This window comes from Theropithecus gelada, chromosome 4, assembly GCF_003255815.1.
Source record: "Theropithecus gelada isolate Dixy chromosome 4, Tgel_1.0, whole genome shotgun sequence".
Taxonomy (NCBI): domain Eukaryota; kingdom Metazoa; phylum Chordata; class Mammalia; order Primates; family Cercopithecidae; genus Theropithecus; species Theropithecus gelada.
The window spans coordinates 5,216,708-5,233,506 of record NC_037671.1 but is presented as its reverse complement, the minus strand read 5'-3'; the positions used below and the strand labels follow the sequence as shown (position 1 = coordinate 5,233,506).

The following is a 16,799-nucleotide window of genomic DNA, read 5'->3' as shown; positions in this document are numbered from 1 at the left end:
TGGGGTGAAGCCACTGACTGCCTCATGGGGCTAGGGGACATGCTTGGAATTGCAGAAGCCTCTATGTGTGCATGTGCATGTGTGTGTGTATGTGTATGTGCACCTAGGACACAGCCCTTCAGTGCCCCAAGTCAAAGCAAGTGGAGGATTGGGATAAACTTAGCTTGGATTACATTTACACAGCTCATCATTACTTCCAGGCACAGTAAAATCATTGCTGCCATCCTGGTGTGGACATAGCTTCCGGGAATGCCCAGGAAGCCCATTCTGCTGATGCACCCAGCGTGTGACCTGAAGTGCAGGATCACAGGTCATCTCCCAGGGTCACAGGTCATCCCCCAGGGTCACAGGTCATCCCCCAGGGTCACAGGTCATCTCCCAGCTCAAACATGCTCCACAGCACGGGAAGTACATGGAGGGGAAGGGGATGAAAGTCTGAAAAAGATACAGTCAGAAGCCAGTTTGTCAAAAGATTTTCCACATCTTACAGCTTACATATGAAAGAAGGTTGACAGAAGTTATCCACAACTTGACAATAACACAAAAACTTACATGACTTACCAAAAATGAGTTGTAAAACTGAAAGAAAAATGTTCAAATTATCAATAAGAACCAGATTGTGATCGATTGTGCTAAAGACTGAATTTTCTCACTATTATCTCTATAGAAATGACATTACAAAACTGTGGTCAGAGGAAAAGGCAATCAAACATTATGCAGACGAAAATATAAGAAAACAGGAATTGCAGAGATTGGTTGGACAATTAAGCAATAAACATATTATTTTCTTGGATTCTATGCTGTTTGTGGTATTTCACAGGTTTTGAAAGTGTGTAATTCATGGTAATTTCCTTTATCTTTCTAAAATGATAACAATTGTATACTTAATTTTGTATTTCTTCTTTCTGAAAGAGGGCGCCCACATTGTGTAAGCTCAGGCCCCTCTCAGCCTAACTCTGTACCAGTGTATGTGTTTCAAAGGCTTTGTTCCATAGTTACTTAAGAAGGGATCCTCTGGCTCTCGTCATGCCACTTAAACTCCCTGGATTTCATTTTAGTCATCTGTAAAATGAAGGAATTAGCCTAAAACTTCTGAGATCTGTTGCAGGGCCTCTGCAATGCCGTGAATCGTAGCGGTAAGATTTAGTAAGGCTTTCCTCACTGTGTGACCTTGGAAAAATTATGTGTCCTGGTTTGACAGATGAGAAAAAAACTGACCCAGAACAAGAAAAAGCACATACACAACTGCAGAACTCCAAAAGAGAGCAACTGAGACAGAAATCAGAGGGACGAACAAAACAGCAGGTGGCCAATTTGGCCATGTCCCAGGGCAAGGTGCTGGAGCATCTAGGCAAGACTATCAGGGCAGGTGGCCAAGGCCGGCTTTGCAGCTCAACTCAACACCATCTCAAGGATATAAAATGGTTAACGGCAAAGAAAATAGAAGACAGAATTTCTTTGGACAAAGTTTTTAGTGTGCTATGGCAATTTCTGTCCCCATATCCAGAGGTTTGGAGTTCATATTTCTGCATAGAAGTAGGTCTTCTAATAATTAAAATCAAACTGTTGTGGTAACTAGAAGTGACTAGAGGATATTTTCTTTCTTTCTTTTCTTTGTTTGAGATGGAGTCTCACTCTGCCGCCCAGGCTGGAGTGCAGTAGTGTGATCTCAGCTCACTGCAACCTCCGCCTCTGGGTTCAAGCAATTCTCCTGTCTCAGCCTCCCGAGCAGCTGGGACTACAAGGCATGCCACCACACCCAGCTAATTTTTGTATTTTTAGTAGAGACGGGGTTTCAACATTTTGGCCAGGCTGGTCTTGAACTGCTGACCTCAGGTGATCTGCCCGCCTTGGCCTCCCAAAGTGCTGGGATTCCAGACGTGAGCCACTGCACCCGTCCGAAGTCACACTTAACTTGATGGTTTAAAGATACTCGAGACAGAAATACTATGTAAATTATGCAGCATTTTACAAATTTTAATTTGGATTACATTGCTTTTATGAGTCATCATATCAACAAATCTCATACTTAATAGATTTTATAGATCAGTACAATTTACAAATATTTTGAGAGGTAGGTATTAGGTTGCTAAGTCTTTATTTGCCAAGTAAAAACATTTTTAAAAATCCCATCATTTAAAATCACTAACATTTTATAAGAGGAAGAAAATGTTTGCCCTAAATATGTAGGAAAATACATAACAATACACTAGCAGAATAAAAAAATAGGACTAGAAATGTAATAAAGTTAACTTTATAAATGTTTGACTCATAATTCTTTTTCCCCATAGGCATGTAAAAACGTTGTTATAGACCTGGGTGTGGGAGCTGTGGATTAAAAGCTTATTGAGGCATTGCTTTGGTTATGGGATTTCAGCAACGAAAAACCATGATGGTCCTATCAGCATTTCAAAGCTATTTAAATTGATATGAACCACAAACTGAGTTATAAATCCAACCTATTTTATTTTCTGGTACAATAAACCAAAACATCAAAGTCTAACATCACTCTCTTAAGTATCTCCTTCTCAGAATTGTCCATGAACCCCAAAGATTTACCAGGTCCAAAGGTGAAGGTGGGGCTTGAGTCCTCAGTGCAAAAGAAAACCCTCAATGCACCACTGCAATTACTTCTGCTGCCCCATGGTGGCGCTGTTGAAGCTTAGTCCTGCACAGCCCTGGCAATAAAGGAACTGCCTAGGTCACCAAGGATCTTCAGGGGTCTTCAAGCTGCTTCCAAAGTATTGCTTGCCACTAAAAGCATTCTATATTAGAGCTTCAAAGTTGCAGCTCTTAAAAATATGCTCTTTTATCTCACATAGAGGGGAAACTTCCAGAGCACCAACTAGCCCAGGAGCAGTTCTAACAGCCACCACCTCAGCCTATAGAACTGGCACTCCCTTTCCTCCATATCAACCACTTTGGCAGGAATGGAGCAGATTTTCCTTTGCACCCTTTGAACAGAGAAATGCTCACCACGTCCCCTCCCTGGACACTCAGATCTCCATGCAGGGGAACCCCCGAGTGGCCCTGTTGAACAGAGGGTCCTCTCAGTGATAGCCAGGTGAGTGTGCACTCAGGCCTTTGCTGCAGAAAGGCTGCCATCTCTCTGTGATATCCTCAGCAGCCCACTTCTCCCTCTCCCCAGTCCCACCCCGGCTAGACATTGCTCCAGAGAGAATGCCCCGCTTAACGGCCCCCATGCTAATCTCAAAATCTGCTTTCTGGTGACGCCAAACAGCAATGCTGGGCTGTAATTCAGAAGTTCTAGTTCTGACTGTTGGATTCCTTAGGATCACAACAGACAGCATGAATAACTCACATGCTTACAAAGGCGAGCAGCTACTGCACAGAACATGGAAATATGCCCTAGAGGTCACTGGCCTCGGCAGCAGCGAGTTGATCTAGCGTCCTGACTGCACTTTACAAATCGGTGGGAGGAAGTACAGCACTGCTGCAGATGGCAATGTCACCCATCGGGTTGTTGGGGACAGATCTGGTTACATTTTCCGACTCATTCACTAGGATGTGTCCACATCCTGCACCCCTTGAGCACATCAGGGCAAGCAGCTGTTCACTCTGAAGATGTGTGGTTTCACATCTCTGAAAAGCCAGCTGCCCAAGCCACAAAGGCTAACCTGGGAAAAGATCACTGGGGACACTTTCTCAAAAGGTGGATGCACAGCAGGTGGCACTAGGGATGTCTAGGCTTCTTTGGCACTCACCATGGTGCCATGGTGAGAAAGACTTGGCCACCCTGATGACAAGCAGTAGAGCACTGGAGTTCAGGGTAGTGGCTCTCAAAGTGATCTGTGGACCAGCATGAGCATCACCTGGGAAATTTTTTAGAAATGAAATTCCCAGACCCTGCCCCAGACTTACTGAATCAGAGACTGGGTGTGGGGCCAGGAAGCTGCATTCTAACAAGCCCCACAAGGGGTTCTGATGCATGCTAACATTTTAGAATAGTGTTTGGTGACTTCTTCTGTAAAAGGCCAGAGAGTAAATATCTCAGGCTTTGTGGACTATGTGGACCCTGTAAGCAGCCGTGGATAGCCTACAAACAGATGAGAGTGGCTATGTCCCAGTCAAACTGTATTTGTAGATGCTGAAACTTGCATTTCATGTAATTTCATGATGTCATGAAATATCGTCTTATTTTAATTTTTTCAACCATTTCAAAATGTAAAAAACAATTTTTAGTTGCCAGGCCATACAACAGGCAGTCATCCAGGTTGACCCCAGCCTGTAGGTGCCACCCCGGGTGTTGAGTTCAGACTGGATTGGAATCCTGGAGCTCCCCTAACCAGGTGGGCAGCCTTGGGCAAGTCACACAATCTGTGTGCCTACATGTCCTCCAATATGAAATGGGGTAGTACTAGCACCTGTCTCACATGGATGCCGTTAACATTAAATGGCTACCACGCATATCACAGCCGTAAGTAGGAGCTTCTTATTTTCCTGTCCGTGAGTAACTTACCTCCTTCTTATGGTCAGCTGTTTTTTTCATGACAGGTACAGCTCTCCAGCACAGAGACCACCCAGAGCGACCCTGAGGCTCCCAATGGTCTTGTCTTGGGCTTCCCGACTGCCCTCCAAGATGGGTTCATGAGGGTTGCATGCTGCTCTTGCCCCAGGAGATGAGAACCCCCAGGGCTCTGGCAGGACGGCATCCTAGTTAGATGAACCAAATGAGCTCTTTCTCAGCCGTTGGTCTGCTGTGCTGCTCGGAGTCATCCGCGATGTTCCAGGCAACGCATCATGGCTCCAATTTAACAGTTGATGAGGTCAGTCCATCCTTTATTTATAGCTTGGCCTGGGAAGTGCCAAAAGCAATGTTTTAAATAATAGTAGGTGTCTGTGTGTGAGAGAGAGACAGAGCATGACAAGGGAAAAGTGACAAGAGCGGCAAATTGGCGATTCCCGTACTGGGGAACCAGCATACCAGCCCTAAATGACCCCGCTGAAAGGGATGAGGAGGCAGCATGCCTGGAGGAGGAAGTGGAGACCCTGCATGGAGCCTCAGCTGGCTGCCTGGACAGTGCCTATATGGAACCAGGCCAAGGCCCTGGACATCCGTGATACTCACTTGTGACGTGTTCGGGGCTGGGGGTGCCCCTTTTCTACTGTGCTGTCCTTCCAGAGACTGGGAAGCTCGCTCTATGCTCCAAAACTTTCCTTGTCTTCTCCCATCGAAATGTAAGCCACGCTCTCCAGGTGACAATGAAATCCCTGTTTGGTGCAAGCAGTCCTGACAAATAGGGAAGTGCATCGTTTATGAACTAGATAACACTTTTTGGCTGTCCGTGATGAAAGACACTGAAATATGCTACAACGGAAACTGAGGTATTTGTCTCTAGAAATTAAGAGTTTTCGATGTAAGAGGCAGAGGGGAATAAAGAGGTTTTTCTTGTTCAACACTTTACAATTTTCCTAAACAAAAGGAGTCTGGTGCAAAATAGAAAATTCAATTGCACACAGTTTATCTAGATACTCTGTCTTATGTATAACAGGAACTCCAAGAGGTAATCAAGACTCTTCCTATTCACAGACGACTCAACTGAGGCTCAATAAGGTGAAACAAATTTCTCAAGACCCTGTGGGCAGCAGTGGAGGAGTGAAGCTAAGAGTCCATTTGGCAAATGAATCTGAGCCAATGAGAAACAGCTCCAAAACCTTCCCACGAGGGAGAAAAGGTCACTATAGAGGCAAGGAAAGCCCCAAAACACTGCCAAAAAGTGCCCACACATGGTTTATTTTAATTGTCACTTCTCTGTGGCTTCCTTAAAAATTAATTTCGGCCGGGCGCGGTGGCTCAGGCCTGTAATCCCAGCACTTTGGGAGGCCGAGGTGGGCGGATCACAAAGTCAAGAGACCGAGACCATCCTGGCTAACACAGTGAAACCCCATCTCTACTAAAAATACAAAAAATTAGCCGGGCGCGGTGGCGGGCGCCTGTAGTCCCAGCTGCTCGGGAGGCTGAGGCAGGAGAATGGCGTGACCCCAGGAGGCAGAGCTTGCAGTGAGCCAAGATCGCACCACTGCGCTCCTGCCTGGGCGACAGAGTGAGACTCCGTCTCAAAAAAAATTAATTTCCCCATAGTAAGACAACCTTTCCAGAATAAATTAATTACCAAACTTTCCTTGGCTTTCAGTTACCACTTGTTAAGATCCTTGGTGACATTGTCCTCCATAGAGATAACTGTTTGGGTTGAAATCTCTAACCACGTCATGTGAATGCCAAGGAGGGACTGTTCTGGCCCCGTCTTCAGAGACAAATGCTCTACACTCTGACACGTTATTTTTTGTCTTCTCTTCCTCTTTGACTCCAGCCCTGTCCTTGTTGTCACTGACTCCTTCCTGCTTGGGCCAAGGACAGGCTGAGCTCTCCCCAGTACCATCTGGACACAAGAGTCATGAGAGGGCCACAGCAAGGGGTGTCCATGGAATGACATCTTGCTTAGAATGTTTCAAACTCATTCCAAGGAACACTGGAGGATTTTACCCTGGAGGATTTTTAGATGAACATGTGTTCCAATATGCAAATCTCTAGGAAAGGCCGATGAAGAAACCAAACTGGGGACAATGGAGCTAACATTTCTTTTCTTTTTTTTTTTTGAGATGGAGTCTTGCTGTGTCACCCAGGCTGGAGTGCAGTGGCGCCATCTCGGCGCCTCCTGGGTTCACGCCATTCTCCTGCCTCAGCCTCCTGAGTAGCTAGGACTACAGGCGCCGCCACCATGCCAGGCTAATTTTTTGTATTTTTTAATAGAGATGGGGTTTCACTGTGTTAGCCAGGATGGTCTTGATCTCCTGACCTTGTGATCCACCTGCCTCGGCCTCCCAAAGTGCTCAGTTGAGTCATCTGTGAATAGGAAGAGTCTTGATTACCTCTTGGAGTTCCTGTTATACATAAGACAGAGTATCTAGATAAACTGTGTGCAATTGAATTTTCTATTTTGCATCAGACTCTTTTTGTTTAGGAAAATAGGAAAGTGTTGAACAAGAAAAACCTCTTTATTCCCCTCTGCCTCTTACATCGAAAACTCTTAATTTCTAGAGATTACAGGCGTGAGCCACCGCGCCCAGCCTGGAGCTAACATTTCTTGAAGGCCAGTGCCAGACACAGGCCATGAGTCACAGAAATATGGTAGCCAACCTTGGATGAAGCCAATTTCTCATCCCTAGTTCCCTCAGCAGAAGCCAGTAGTGAGATAACCCCGTCTGACACGTGACTAGAACTCATTCTCTGAATTCTGAATCCTCTTTTGTTACTCTATGTTCTTTCTTAAACTCTGCAACCTGATAGTGTTATCCCTAATTCAGGAGAAATTCTACTTTAAAGCTGTGCCTCCCCGCCGCATTCTCCTTCCCTTGGCATCAGGAAGTATTCAACCATTTTGATGAGCCTAGAGATCTAAACTTATGAGAAAGGTTTGCCTGGGCTAATGCCCCTGCCCTGTTGGGTGGTGCCTGTGGTGCCATGCCACTTGGGCACATGGAAAACACACACCCCCCATGCGGGTGATTTCAGGGCTTGGAGAGTGTGCAAAGTGCATACTCTTGCCACAGGTGGCCAGCGTGGCGGGTGGGAGTCCTGGGTCTCCTCCCCAGATATCCACTGCTGAGTGAACCCTGCCAACCCTTGTCATCTGTTTTGCTTCAATGTCTGCCCAAAAGGCTGTGAGCAAAATCATTCCCTCAGCATTTTTCTCACAGCTCAGAGAGGGAGAAAGAGAAGGATGAAGGACGTTCACCCTCTGGCCCTGCCCAGAGGCCTCTGTGGGCGTCCCGCAGGCAGAAGAGGATGACAGATGTCACCCCTTCCCTTGTGTGCAGGGGAGGCCGCCTCTGCCTGATTCTGTCCAGTTAGCAAAACAGGAGGAGCTGCCAAGACAAATAGCCGAGGTATGAGAGTTACAGCTAGCGCTCACCACGGTGTGAAACAGACCCGTGAAACGAGACATAAAGGATGCTGCCTGGAATAGCTTGAATGTCGAACATTCTTTCCCAGTGGAGGGACAGAAGGAGGCCGGCAGCAGCAGTGTGGGAGATGGAGGCACAGTGTTGTCCCGGGGGCCGAGGCGCGGGGCAACCCCAGGCATCACCCTGGGAGATGGGAGACAGTGCCCACTCTTCGCCCATTCCATGCCAAGGCTCCCTGCTACGCTCATCACAAAATAACATGGCTATTAATAGGTCATATCAAAAGAGCCCTTGTAGTTTCCTAATCATTTTCATCTGGCTTAGGGAACAGCAACCATAAAATGTCTGTCTGGTGGCTGCTGGGCTGGCGGGGCAGGTTTCTATTAGCCAGTACTCAGAATGCGGTGGCAATGACAGGCGAGGCAGAGGATGGTTTATGGGCTTTAATGCCGGTGCTGACATGGAGGATCGGAGCGAGATTTATTTTATGCCCGGGCCATCGCTGAACACTGAAAACCAGTCATTACAAGCCAGATGACAACTGGAATGCAGTAATCACTTGAAGGAATATTTATTTGGTTTTTAAGTTTTTGGATGAATCTGGTGTTCGGAAAGTCAGGGACCGCTAGGAAGTCAGACTATGCCATTATTACATCCAAACCATTATACATTTGCTGGCCAATTATGTAATCCTATATGGAAAACATAACCAGAAAGCAGGATAAGCCCCAAGACCTGAAGGCTCATTATTCCAGGCTCACCATCGTTTGTGGTTACCACACACCCTAAATATTATTAATGGACCAAAAGAACGCAATACTTGTAAAGTCTGGTCAGTATCATTAAATCCACAGCTCCCTGTGACAGTGAATTTGATGGAGTGGCAATATGTATTAGGTCACTTTTCTTCTGACTCATTTCACTGGATTTCATGCGATAAAGTAGCAAAAAGAGGCCATTTTTATTAAGCCCATTGTCAGCCTAAAGGTTCAATTAAGTTTCTATAAACACATCTTCTTTAGACATCCCTGATGTCAGCATTCCTGCTCTCAAGCAAGTCATGCCTTAGAATTAACTACATTTACTCGTGACATTGTTAATGGTTCTTGCTTCTTCCAGATGAGCAAAGGAGGTTGGGCAGAAATGTTGGATATGCTACTATTTCTTTTCTTTTTTTGTTTTAAGATGGAGTCTTGCTCTGTTGCCCCAGGCTCAAGTGCAGTGGTGTGATCTTGGCTCACTGCAACCTCTGCCTCCTGGGTTCAAGCGATTCTCCTGCCTCAGCCTCCCAAGTAGCTGGGACTACAGGTGTGTGCCACCACGCCTAGCTAAGTTTTTGTATTTTTAGAACAGATGGGGTTTCACCATGTTAGCCAGGAGGGTCTCGATCTCCTGACCTTGTGATCTGCCCTCCTCAGCCTCCCAAAGTGCTGGGATTACAGGTATGAGGCACTGCGCCCAGCCATATGCCACTATTTCTATAAGATATGGCCTAACACTTCCTGCGTCATCTTCAATTCATCCATCCCACTTAACTATCTTGTTTTTCTTTCCTTTCCAGAACTCTACGCAAGCATTTTTTGGGGATAATTTTTCTCCCTAGGAGAATCCATCGTTTTCCGAGTGCACCAGGAACAAGAAGCTGGGCTGATTCACAGAGGGTGGCTCAGGCAGCCCCTCCCGTGGCACTCGGCCTAACTGGTCAGTCAAGCGTACCCAAGGCTCCAGACAACGTCACAGCCTAATGGCTGCTGGGTGTGTCCACAGCGTGAAATGCATTGAGCTGTTTGCTACTGTGGGCACATTTCTGAGTCTATGTCATCCCCACCAAAATAATTCATGTTTTAAATGTACATGAACTATGATCATAGACGTGCTCTCGCTGTCTCTTCTCCATCAAGTCTCGGGTGAGCACAAAGCAAATAAAGGAAAAGCCCTCGAATGTGCACTGAGATTCTGGAGCTTTGGACTGGGTGTGTTATTACTGGAGAGACGGCCACACACAGGGTTAGGGAGAAGGTAGATACCAGAATCCCTCTCCTGCCCTTTAACTTCTTGTTGCCAGTTCCCATCTTGACTTCAGGTGTCACCTCTTCACCCATCCCCTGGCTTCTGTTCAACAACTTCTACTTTGTAGGGTGTTTTTGCTTTGTTTTAGAGACAGGGTGTCACTCTGCCACCCAGGTTGGAGTGCAGTGGTGTGATTATGGCTCACTGCAGCCTCAAACTCCTGGGCTCAAGCAATCATCCCACCTCGCCCTGTTGAGTAGCTGGGACTATAGGCGTATGCCACCATGCTTGGCTAATTTTTTTATTTTTTGTAGAGATGAGGGTCTCCCTCCGTTGCCCAGGCTTGTCTTGAACTGCTGGGTTCAAGTGATCCTCCTGCCTCTGCCTCCCAAAGTGCTGCGATTACAGGCATGAGCCACTGCTCCTGATCCTACTTTGCATGTTTTAGATTTTCTCACATCTGTGTTTAGCAAACTTAAAGAGAAAAGGTATCAGAAAAAAGAAAAGCAAACCTTGCTGCATTTTTCTTCCAGGGTAGCCCTGTGCAAGGAATTCATTCAGTTTCTTATCTAAGCACCCTTTTTCAACCATGTCAGAAATCAAGACATTTCTAAGACAGCATTGAAAGCTAATAAATTAGGCAAACACAAACCTATTTTTTAAAGGCTTTGAAAGCCTTTCAAAGCTGGGACACAGAGGTCCTGGCCAAGGGCTGCAGCTCTCCGTGGCCTCACGCGCGGCACTCTCGGTGTCTGCACCACGGGTTCTTCTGTTCTGGTTCCCAAGGTCCACGCTGCATGTCCCCCATCCTGGCATGGGCCTCCCCAGTAGGCTTCCGTCCTCTGACTTCCAGTTGGCCTTGGTGATAGAGAGTGAGGTCAGGGTATTTGTTCCCCAGCTTCCTTCCTGAGGAGTTGCTTCTGACGGGCTTTGTCCCCTGAGCTAAGGTGACAGTTCTTCTCCAGCCGGCCTTTGCCACAGCACTCTCACCTTTCAGCTTCCTGTAACCACTGGCTGCCCTCACCCAGCGTTACCATCACCCGTCGTGTCCCTAAACCCTGTTGTCAACTTTGTCCATCCCCTCAAATTATTGTAATTTGTTTCACCATTTATTTCTTGTGGAGACTCTGACTCAACCTGGGGTCTAATGGGGAGGTCCGACCAAGCACAGGCTGGAGCCACGCGCCATGTATTAGAATGTTCTGAGGTTTGGGGATGTTTGTGGCTGCAGAAAGGAAAGGATCTGGGCTGTAATGCATGCTCCGACGTGGACCGTTAGGATTCTGCATATCTGAGGGGCTTTTCCGGAAAGCTCTTATCAGTCTTTGGTGGTCTATCTCAGTTCTTTGGTGGTCTGCACTCCACACTGAACAACGCCGGCCTACGTGAATACTGCTAGACACACACAATCCACAGTTGCACCCCTGGATGGATAGTCCAAAAGGAAACACACTTATGCCAGCAGCACTGGGATCAAGAAACAGGCATGACCAAGCTCCCTCCTGGCCCCAGTCACTCCACCTCCAGTGGTAGCTTTCACACAAACTTTACTGCCATAGTCCCATTTGTGCTGTTTCTGAATGTTGTGTCAATGGAGCCGTGTGAGTCCTTTTGCTTTAGATTATGTTTGGGCATTTATCTAGGCTGTTGCCTATGTTCATTCTCATTGCTGCACAGTTTTCCACTGTTTGAACATGTCACAGGATTTATTCATTCTACTCTAGAAGAATGCTGAGGTTGTCTCCACATCGGGGGCTATGAAAATGGTGCCCCCATGAACATACACATGCCTTTTGCTGAACATAGTGTATGCATTTCTGTGTGCATGTGTGTTGGATCATTGAATCTTAGGTAATGTGTATGTTTAGCTTTAGGAGATCATTGCTAAACAGTTTTCTGGAGTGATTGTATTAATTTTCGTTCTGGGTAGACTTATCTTTTTGATCATTTCCTAAGTGTATGCATCTTGCATCTCTCCTATTGGGATTCCGGACCAAGGAAAGGCTCTGGCTTAAGGCCCTGATGAAGATGTGTTCAGGACCCCAGGCAGCCTGGTGAAAATTCTTCGGCAGAATTTGCATCAGTACACCAATAACCAGGTTCTCGGTGCCGTGATTTGTACCAGCTCCTCCCTGCCTGCCCTACTGACCCATGTTCCCTCCTGGCCAGCACTGTTCAGGACAGACAGAAAAGAGGAGACTGGGGTTTGGGAAGAGAAAAGGAGACAAAGTACACAAAAAAGCTGTGGTGTCAATTTTCAGTGCGAACTGGAGAGCAATCCAAGGGGCAGGGTTAACCCAGTCCTGAAAACCGTCCTGCTCTTCGGGTGTGCGGCCTTGTGTGTGGGGAGTGGGGGACCCAGGGGGAGTTTCTCCACATCAAGCAGACCCAGGAAAAAAATGCCTCTTACTTTGCATTATCTGCCACAAAGGAAAACAATGACACAGGCATCTCGTTGGAATGGATGGAGAGGGAAATCCTGAAATGTCTCCAAATAAGGAAGGAGAAGCGGGAAATGATTGTGGAGTCCCCACTACTACCAATGTAAGATGCATTAAATACCACCAATGACTTCCCTAACTCGTGTCTAGCCTCTATTGTTTCATTTTATAGTATAGATAATTTAATAAAAGCTACTAACATTTATTCACAATTCTAACCCCTAAGGCTGCTGTAACAAATCACCTCAAACTGTGTGGCTTAAAATAATGGTAATGTATCCTCTCACTGTTCTGGAGGCCAGAAGTCTTAATCCAGGTGTTGGCCGGTCTGTTCCTTCCAGAGGCCCTGAGGGAGCCTCTGTACTGGGCCTCTCTCGGCTCCCAGTGCTGCAGCAATGCTTGGCATTCCTTGGCTTGCAGAGCATCCCCCTATGGCTGCCTGTGTTCACATGGTGTTCTCCGTGTGTGTGTGTGTGTGTGTGTGTGTGTGTGTGTGTCCAAGCTTTCTTCTCTTGTAAGGACACTAGTCATGTTGGATTTACAGGCCGCCCTACTCCAGTATGGCCTCATCTTAACTTGATTAAGTCTACAAAGACCCTGTTTCCAAATAACGCCACATTCACAGGTTCCAAGTAGACATAAATTTAAGGTTGGACAGCAGGGATGGGGCAGTGAGGAGAGGCATCACTTTTCAACCCTTTATAACCCCTGCATGACTTTTCTCCATGACCTTAAGATGAAGGATGAATTCTTCTCCCACATAGATGTCCAGGAACACAATTTTTGCTGTTGTAAAGGGAACCCAGATGTATGTAATGAACCTTGGGATGGAGCGAGAATGTGAGTTAGGAGAAAAGAGGTCCTTGACCCTTCTCTGATATGTGTAGCTCTTGTCATAACTTAGGAGGGAAGAGAACTAGCGGGGGACACTTAGAGGACAGCTTCTACTATCATTGGCCCAGGTCTTAATACAGTGAACTAACTAGCTCATAAACCCTGAGGCAGCAGTGTCCACAAAATGGGGAATGTGAGCTGCTTATAACCAGAGAGAAAAGGGTGTCCCATGTTTTAGGGCTAATGAACACTTGCCAATGGCCTATTTCCAGGCAGCCCGGAGCCCCTGACTGCCAGGAGAGCAGAGCACCTGTGGAGATGCATGCACAGACACACAACCATGGAAGCTGTGGAAATCTTTCCACTTTGCTCTGTGCTGCACATTTGATGTCTGTCATGCATTCTGTCTGTGAGTTTCTCTTTTCTGCCAGGGTGCCTACAGCAGGACCTCGCACCAGACAATTGCAGGATGACCTGGAGATGGGAAGGGAGGAAAGGCCATCCTGTTCCATAAGCAGCTTTCCCAATGGCGCCACACAAGCCAGGCCATAGCAACAACTGGAAACCTTCTCCTGGAGACCTGGGGAAGGGTCCGACTAACACAAAGCCTAACCACCACCATCACCGACCTCCGATCTCGGTGCCACCGTGATCTAGTACACCAGAATCTGCAGGACCAGGAGACGCGGTGCAGCTTTTGGTTAACAGTGATGCAAATGGGACTTCAGATTCGGATGACTGTTGAATCCAATAAAGAGAAAACTGGGGAGTCTCCATTTATCACATACATTTTTATCGAGGAAAAAGTCAACTCAGATAACTTAGTCCAAAGGAAACCTATTACAGTGTGTGCTTGGAAATGCCCAAATTCACTCTACAATTTTAAAATTCACTCTATATTTTATCATTTGGTTCATGACTGAAGGAGCTTCAGAGTTTTGAAGGCAATTAACTTCACAGTATATCAGCTACAGCTAGTGATAAAAATCAATTCTCAGCTCAATTCAGGGCAGGGTATATTTTCAGAAAATAGCTCTTTTAAAAGTATAACTGAAAAGCGTGGTCAGGTTAGGCCTACTTAGTGTTTAATTAGGACGTGGTTGCCTCCTTAGAAACCCTAAAAAGGGGGACCTTGGAGGCACAGGTTGCATCTGTAAGAACTGCACATGGATAAGAACCGAATTATTTTCTGTTTCAAAAACAGCTTTTGCCAAGGGAAGGTGCTGCCTTTAGCGACGCTGAGACTGACACGCCCTGTTGACTCTTTTGTTCTGACTTTCCAGCACACACATCTCTTCGCCCTGGGTTTGCTCAGCTGGTGACGAGCACGTGCTGAGCGCAGGCTGAAGTTCAGGAAAGGATCACAGAAACATCAGAGAAGTAAACACGAGAAAGAAACAAGGGAATTCAAATTGTGCTGAAAATATCACCCATCTGTCATTAATTTTGAGTGGAGTTGTCGCTCACCCACAGGGTAGCTTCTCATATCAGAACCTAAGAGGGAAACAGGGCGTCACCTTGAGCCGTCCTCAGAATGCCCCACGTGGACATGCCCTTCGTCATTTCCTTCATTGGTAGAAGTGTTGGCTGCTTCTTCGGCTGAACCAAATGAAGCTGTTGCTTGGGTTTAGAGGCCACTTCTCTTTAAGCCCTGGGCTCACACTCAGCGCATGGGTGTTTGTGCCACATGTGGCTGATGAGGGGCACGGCACCTGCACAGCCCCCAGCCTTGCTTCACTCCAGGACACACAGGGACGCATGAGAGTGTGTAATCGACCACAGCATTTAATATATTTTTTTCTTTTTGCTGAACGCATAAGGTTGAATTCATAAAAGTGAAATGTAATTTTGATACAACTCCACTCAAACAGACAGGCACATCTCAGGGGTGATGCATAAAACATGTATGCTGATTTTCCATATTTTTGTAGTTAGTATGTAATCAATAGCTAAGTAGTTAAAGCAGTGATGTGTGCTGGGCCTGTGCATTTCATGGAAGATGACTGAACAGACTCATTTATGGTAATTGGTTTAATAAGCTTCGGAGTGGCAGAAACGTATCTAAAATTAAGACTAATGAACTTAAATCATATGTTTTTTGATGGCTGAACCTATAGGCTATAAATGATAAACTTTGAAAGATGTGTTTTATATCTTTATATAAGTTTTATAAAAGATTACATTACTGCAAGTTGGAGACAAGCAAGAACCAAGTAAGTGCTATCAGCCTGAAATGCGGGAACTAATCAAGCATTGTAGACAGGGAGGTGAATGGATTTCTTGCTGTTCCTGGATACTGAGCTATAAAGTAAACTCTAACACAATTTCTAATGGACTGTTTTCATCACCAAACAAATAATAAATTGTGATGCATGGAGCAAGTCCGGCAAACGTTTCTAGCAAACAACGATTAAAAGAATAGAAGGCTTACTGATTACTATGGGGTTATTTATTTTAAAACATTGCCATCTTAAAGCAACATATTACTAAATTATGGATGATTTTAAACAAATTCCTCATTTAAAAAGATGGAAAGCTCTGGGAAGCCTCATGATCTTTATAGAATTCTCTGTCCCCCAAAGGCATGGGGAAGCTAAACTCTCGAGTAGATATTTTCTTAACCAGTCGTAGCAATTCTTGTTTCCTCTTCCCCAACAAACTCTTTCTCTGGTGGAGGAGAACAATACAAATCCTTACAATCGACAGGCTGTGCCTTAGAAGTCAGTCAGAATAGCTTGCGAGATCCAGCTGACCTATATTGGGTAGAAAAACCCAAAACTGAAATGAAACAAAATTCTTCCTTGAATCTACAATATTGGAGCTTTATTCTGGAAAGAGATAAAATGACCAAAACTTTCCTGATGTGCCTCCTTCACCTGGGCTTCCCATCCTGAGGAAGTAGCTGGAGTGAGCTGGGCCTGGCAGCTCTCAGGACAGCCACCCCAGGAAGAGTGTGACCTCCTGCATCTTCGCCCGGCTCAGCCAGGGGAGGAGCCAGCCCACATCTCAGGCCGTATCGTTTATCCAAAAAAGAAGAAATGCAATGCATTTCCCCAAGAATGGGCTGTTTGGGAGCAAATCCAATTTGTCATAGAAATAGCCTGCACGGATCAGCGCAGGAAGGTTAGCTTGTCAGAGATGCAACCAGCTACTTGTGATCCATCCTGAAGTCAGTTATAACCCCTAGAATCTAGCAGACTAGATCACCACAGCTCCATTTTGCACAGACACACATACACATATACACACGTGTCCACATGCATGCACACATGTACAGGTACACACATGCACACACACATGCACGGATGCACAGACCCCCAAGCACATTCCCTGCTCTGCTTCCTGCCCAGGTACAGGTGTGGCTCTGTCTACACAGTCCCCAGTGCTCCCACGTCCCACAGCATAAATGCATGCCCAGGCACTGGGTGTGTGGAGACTCCTGGTGCAGGGGAAGTGTGAACACGTGTTCACACCTGAAGCACTAACTTCCAGCTGTGGGCAAAGGTGAGTACAGCAAGGCCACCACCAGCCTCCCCGCAGCCCCTACTGGGATCCCCCATTCTGCTCTGGGACTTTGCTGGGATGCCC

The 16,799-nt window shown here is 46.3% G+C and overlaps 1 long non-coding RNA gene across 1 annotated transcript in view; it reads right to left on the bottom strand.

Moving 5' to 3' along the window:
- Window positions 1-2,135: 2,135 nt before the first annotated feature.
- Window positions 2,136-16,799, bottom strand: part of LOC112623524 — a 31,933-nt gene continuing 17,269 nt past the window's right edge. The window contains exons 3-4 of the long non-coding RNA XR_003119156.1: window positions 4,481-4,816; window positions 2,136-3,638 (exon numbers count right to left, since the gene is read on the bottom strand). This is a non-coding gene — a long non-coding RNA (uncharacterized LOC112623524). The remainder of the gene's footprint in view (window positions 3,639-4,480; window positions 4,817-16,799) is intronic.